The sequence below is a fragment of the Camelina sativa genome, chromosome 19, assembly GCF_000633955.1.
Source record: "Camelina sativa cultivar DH55 chromosome 19, Cs, whole genome shotgun sequence".
NCBI classification, from domain to species: domain Eukaryota; kingdom Viridiplantae; phylum Streptophyta; class Magnoliopsida; order Brassicales; family Brassicaceae; genus Camelina; species Camelina sativa.
In genome coordinates, this window is record NC_025703.1 from 7748211 (window position 1) to 7755190 (window position 6980).

At 33.5% G+C, this 6980-nt stretch overlaps 1 pseudogene; it reads right to left on the bottom strand.

The window, feature by feature from the left end:
* LOC104767545 lies at positions 5049–6980 on the bottom strand (annotated as a pseudogene).

Genomic DNA, 6980 nt, shown 5'->3' on the forward strand with positions numbered 1-6980 from the left:
ACGCAGGCAGATGCGTACATTTACAAATAATAAGTCAAGCAAAAATACATATTTTTATATATATAAAGAAAACTAATAAAAATATATATAGATAAATAAAAATGTCAATATTAATATTAAAATATATATAAATAAAAATGTAATAAAATAGATAAAATCTACGTTATATATTTGTTCTATTGTAATATTGTTTTGATTAGTATTTAGGTGATTATGAAAATTAGTTTTATGTAAATGGTTCGATTGTAAACTTATTTCCTATAACATCTCCATCAAAGTAGAGGGCTAATTTCTTAGAATGACTCATTTTTACTTTAGATTTTACACACAAAAAAAATCCCTTCTCCCATTTCGCAGAGTGAATGTCGAAATGATCAACGTACCACGACTGAAATGCATGATTTACATATACGTACACGGTATATTAATTAGATGCACATCATAATTCAAAAAATATATGTATCCTAAAACAACAAACTTGACATTTCTTATATATGTGATAAGTTCAAATTAAACCCTAAAGCTACTCTCTCAAATTAAGAGATCATTGCAGTATTTAGAGATCGAATTTCACAAGGACTCAAGACTACACAATAAATTATAGAGTTTTATGATTACGCTAAACAGATTAAGTTGAATTAAAAATTGAGAAAATCAATGCAAAATATTAAATGAAAGTGTTGTAAATTCGGAGGATCAAAAAACCAGGCCTAAGAAATTTCTCAGGAAATTATGAAACATTAAATCAATCAATAAATTAGGATTCAAGCAATTAAGATCAGATCTAGAACTCTAAACACTTTTGTAAAATAAATCAGTTCTTACTGCAAATATTATCTAAATTTAAAACCAGAAAATCCAAATCTCTTTGTAAAATTCTAGGTTAAAAATCAACTTTAAATTCAGGTTTAGATAAGTTCACAAAATTACTAAATCAAATCTCTTTGTAGAAAGTAATTTTGCTCATCAAAGGTTTTAATCAGGAAAATCAATTATATTCTTATATCAATTTATTTTCCTAGGTTATTAATTCTTGATGGCCAATCAAGGATTAATATGAAGAACAACCTAATGATGAAGATCTAGAAAGATCTAATAAATCATAAAATCTCTGTGAAAAACCCTGAACTTAACAAACAAACTACTTAGACATGTTTAATGAAGAACAAGACATAATTCTGAATAACATGCAATTGAAATTAAAAGAGTAAAGAGGAAGTTTATGAATTCTTCTCTCGAAAGAGTTCAGATCTATCTCTCCCACAAGCTCTCAAAATCTCACAGGGTTGCGGAAAATAAAACTTGCTGGAAAATAACTTAAGGGTTTCTAAAACCTAAAAATACTATTTATATGTCCAAAAACACGTCAGAGACTAGTCTTGCAATTATAGAAAACTTTGGGCAACTTTATAAAACTTCCAAAACTTGGCTTCTCTCGCAGACAAAACAGGGTGTCGACCGACACCAAGGTAGTGTCGATCGACACCAAGGTAGTGTCGATCGACACCATTACTTTGATTCGATTCCAAGTTCTTTCCTCCGCTGAATTGCTCCAAAGTGGTCTAAATTACTTCACTTCGCTCCATCCGTGCCAAAATCCTAGAAAATCTGTCAAGACACAAAAATAATCTAGAAAACAAATCAAAAGACTCAAAAAGCACACTAATATCATGGTTAAAAGCCGTAAAAACCATGATATATCAATGTTTTTAACTCATTTTTACATATTTGTGACGACGAAGAATCTTAGTGCAATTAATTTTTATTTTTATTTTAATATATAAATCGCTTTACAACAAACGAAATAAAATAAACATGACTGAAAGATATATATGTGGAGAAAGGTTGCGACGACTTAGAACGTTGACCCTAGCAAGTAGGCAAGTAGCAGGATAGCTTCATGGATATATTTTCAGGCGAAACAAATCAATGTTTGTCCTGAACTGGAATTTCAAGTATAGCTCTAGTTTGAGATTAGGAACCAGAAAAAAACAAGGAAGAGGATATACAGTTTCATGGAAGCAACGATCAAAATTAATATCTCAACACCAAAATGGATGAGTTCACATGTACTTTCACGACAAAGAGATCAATTAATCTCCTCACGAAGCTTTATTTTTCGTTGCCCAAAATGGTTTCCTAAACTAAGATAGAACTAAATATGCTTTAGGTGACATATGTTTCATATAGTAAAAAAATGGTTTCAAACTAAGATAGAACTAAATCTTTACATATCTATATAATAAAATATTACATTATCTTGATACTGTATTATCTTGTGGATCTTCGAGATCCTTCTACATAAAGTAGCTATGAACCAAGAAGTTAAAAAGCTAATTAAAATGGACATGTAACTATCATTGTTTGTCTTGAAGTTGAATTTTAGTGTATGGCTCCACCACACTATTAGAACAATCCATTCGTACCAATTTTCTTAGCTTCTAAGAAAAAAAAAGGAAGACGAAATACAATTTCATGGAAGCAACTATCAAAATGAATATATCTCAACATCAAAATGGATGAGTTTACATGTACTTTCACGTACGACAAAGAGATCAACTTGTCACAAAGCTTATCTCCATTGGCAAAATACATATCAAGTTCTTGTCAGGCGTCACGGATCACGCGTCCCCCCTGGCCACTCTCGTTGTTGGAACTCCATTCTCATATTTTTTGGAAAGAAATACAAATCGTTGAAAAAGTCTGCAACGATTTTCGTAGTTCCCCACTTTTGTAATAACAACTTTGTTGCAATATTTTGCTAAAGTTATTCTCTCTCAAAATCGTAGGATCGGACGACATTTTGTGATCGCCATTCCATCTTAAATATGTTGCAGATTGCAACGGATTCTATTTGATGAGTTTTTCCGTTGCTGAATCACTAGTAGTATAATTAAATTTATGAGAATTGTTCATAGAAAGATATGAACACACATTTGTTCACGTATGCTTAATTCTAAATCATAAAATGGCGGGAAACACTAGCAAGAAGCACTGCTGTACAATCCCTGATCAAGAGTGGAAACGAAAGCCATTATTCAAGAACAAGGACTCTCCCCCAAACCAACCTTAATTAAGAGAAATGGTCTTCACTTTCAATATACTTGTCAATTGTTCATTAGTAAAATGTAGTGTTATAAATTTAAAATGTTCTACAGATACCAAAGAAAAAGAGAAAAAAACAATTTTTTCTTGAAAAAAGTCAAAAACTAATACAACTATCTTCGTCATATATATAAACAAGGGTTAAACAATATCTAGACCACATATATATAATATATTTCTTTACAAAAGAAGAAGAAGAAGAACAAGAAATGGTTAAAAATTAGAGAAAGTGATACGATTTTAGAAGAAAAAAGTGAGTGGGTAGAAGAATGTGGCATACAATGTCCATTTGCATTTGGGGAATGAACTTTTAGCAAGCAGAGAGATACTCGAGCATCAAAGTGTTATGACACTATACATCACTTATTTGAATTATGTGGCCCAAAGCACTAATCAAATATGACACTATTATTTTCTCTCAATAATATGTGACCTTACAACTTGGGCTTCATTACTTGCTTTCTGCAAAGGCTAGCCTGACTTTTTTAATGTTATATTTATATACATGTCATCGTATAAGTAAAATTGTTCAAGTACGGTGACATATAAAGAGACGATATTGTTTCTAACTGTGAATTTGTTTAAAAGATTTAAATAGCTAGGAGGAGATGTGGCACTCAACGAAGGTCGCAGCTTTCGTCTCAAGATAATTTGATGGAAGAAGCTACAATGATCTTTGATGAGTTCAAGCAGGTCAAGCTAAGGCATTGAAGTTTTTCTTTAGCCATCCATATTTTGTTTCAGAGAATATTCAGTTTTAAAATAGAACAACTCAGAGTTTGTAAGTTTATTCAAATAAGTTATATACTTTAACTGTTTTTAGAAAGATAATGTTTTTATCAAAAATAATTAATAGTTATGTTGCTTGTGATCGTACGTTCATATATCGTTAAAACTTAATTGTTACAATATTGATTTAAGAAAATGTAATAAATGGAATAAATGGAGAGATAGTATTATGAATGTCCGCATTAGTACTCAAGAATTTATCAAGAAATGGAGTTCTCATTCTCATGATTAAGATAGAAGCAGGAGTTCTCTGAACTTGGTCTGCAGACTGCAGAAAAACCAGGCTCCAAGTCTCCAACTCTTTCCTGTGAAAATGTTAGAGCCACTTATCTATGTATAAATCCAGGATTCCACTCTAGAATGAAGCACATCACCATCAACTATGTAAATGCGGATGAGGCTATAATAAAGTGTAGAAAGTAAAGAACACAAGAACTTTGTTAAGAAATTCGGTTTTTCCTATTCTCCGGGACCACGTCCAGATTTCGATTCCACTAGAACAAGAAAGAAAATACAACCTATTCGCAAACGCATATATCAAGCACAACCCTCTTAATTCACCGCTCCGTTCTATAACATGAAATCCTAAGGATAATTCCCTACCCTTAACTAGACTAACACCAAGCCTAGATTTAAACCAAGATAATCTAACTTTGGGCTAAACTCTCCTGAACCTAGACTTCAGATCTTCAACTCTCTTGAGCAACCTTCACACACACGTCACACCGACGAACAAAGAAGCTTGAACAACACAAGCATCAAACCGCGAAACTAAGCCGCACACAATGAGAAAGCTCTCTAGGATTTTAACATTTATGCCTCAGCTCTCTTGTTTCTCTAGGATGTGTCCAACACCTCCATATATACCCATCCAGAATTCCTAATCACCATAGAAGAAGATTTCCAAATTCCATAAGAAAAAGACTTTTTCCTTTTTTGCTATTTTCCTTTTCCTTGTAAAACTCCAATTTAATCAACCAAAGAAATAGTAGTTTTCCTCTTCAATTCATCCTCAAACCATCCTTCAATTTGCCTTCTCAAACCTTCTAGAAACTTCTCACGCACATAAAACACCAACAATCATGTATCACGTCTTGAATCACACAGACACTACTTCAGAGAAACCAATACATCTTCATTCTCCCCCTTTTTGATTATGTTTGTGAACTCATCAGTTCAAACACCTAAACAACATCACCAGACACATCTTCATTCTCCCCCTGAATGAGTCACAACATAGTCAAAACTAACTAGAAATTTTTCCCCGCTTTGCAATACGCGGTTGATAGCCTAGTACACCACCTCCATAGAACTTATCTTTTCTAACCCAAACCTTGTTGCGCCTTAGACCTCCATGATTGTCTCCTTGAATGAACCTAAAACAATTCCTCTTAATATGTCCTTGAACTCCACAGTGATAACATGTAGGACCATGAAACCTTACATCATAAGCATTCTCCATTCGGCTCCTCTCTCTCAACAATCTGAAACATCTTGGCCTAATATGCCCAACAACACCACAATGATGGCAAACAGGTTGAAAAACTTGTCTAGGGGCATTCTGCAATTCATAAACTCTTTTACCATGCTCTTTCACAAATACAGTATCTGAAACATTCTTTGAAGCAGTCTCTGACATAGTTCCTGAAACAGATGCGATTTTCTACTTGAAACAAACACCAGATCTGATTTTGAAACTTTCCCTTCATATCCAAGGCCACACTTATCTGTTTTGCCAATACTCAGAATATGATCCAACTTCTTTGTACCATTATTAAGCATTCTCAAATTCTTTTGAGTTTCTTCAAGTTGTACTCTTCCTTGTGATGCTTCTTCTTCCTTTTCTGTTGCATATTTCTCTGCTTCAACGACTTTAGTCTCTAACTCAAGCTTCTCCTTAATCAAAACTGGATTTTCTTCAACTACCGTAAGCCAATGTGCATACAACTTCTCATAGCTCTTACCAAGTTCTTCATAACTCATATCTTCTGCATCACTATCACTATCAGATTCATGTTCAGATGTAGTTGCACGTTTTGCTGCAGGTTCAGAAGCAGTTGCAGACACTGATGCAGAAACTGATTCAGAACTATCTTCAAAATTAACTTCACAAAATTCTTCAGTTCTTCTTCTTCATCTGAATCAGTTTCAGAATCACTAGTAACAACATTCATAACCTTCTTTTTATGCTTTTGTAGATTGGCACAATCTGACCGTACATGACCGTATCCTTTGCATTCAAAACATTGAACATTCTTTGATGAAGTCTTCATCTCTTCACCCATTCTACTTTTCTTCTCTTCGCCCTTACACTTCAGAAATTTAGCAAATTGTCTTGATAACATAGCCATTGAATCTTCACAAGATGATACCTTAAGAGCTACTCCAATGTCAACTTCCTTCTATATTGCTTCATTAACTTGATCATCTTTCTTCTTTACTCCTTCAGCTTCATATGCTTTGCTTAATTCAAAAGCTTTAAGAATCCCAACAAACTCATCAAAAGCCATCTCATCTAAATTATGAGCTTCTTCAACTGCAGAATTTTTTGACTCAAATCTTGCAGGCAATGATCGCTTCAGCTTCTTCACAAGCTTTTTGTCTTTGTACTGCATTCCAAGAGCAAAAGCCTCATTAGATATATCACATAACTTAGCACTGAACTCAGCCACAGTTTCTTTTTCTTCCATCCTTAGATTCTCAAATTGTGATGCCAACATATCCAACTTTGTTCTCTTAACATTTGAAGTACCTTCAAACATATTCTCCAATGACTTCCACGCTTTCTGAGCTGATACACATTGAGAAATTAACTTGAAGTGGCTTAAATCAATAGCATTGTAAATCGCTGTCTTGGCCGTTGATAGTTTTTTCTCTTGAAGTGACTTGATAGTTTTTTTCTCTGCAGCAGTCCACTTATCTCTTGGCTTAAGACTCTCAACTCCTTTATCATCCACAACTTTAGAAGGCTCCCAACCAAGATCAATCGAATTCCAGCAATTCTCCTCAAGGTTACTAATAAACGCTTGCATACGAACTTTCCAATATCTGTAATTTGTTGAATCAAGCAACGGTGGTCTTGACAT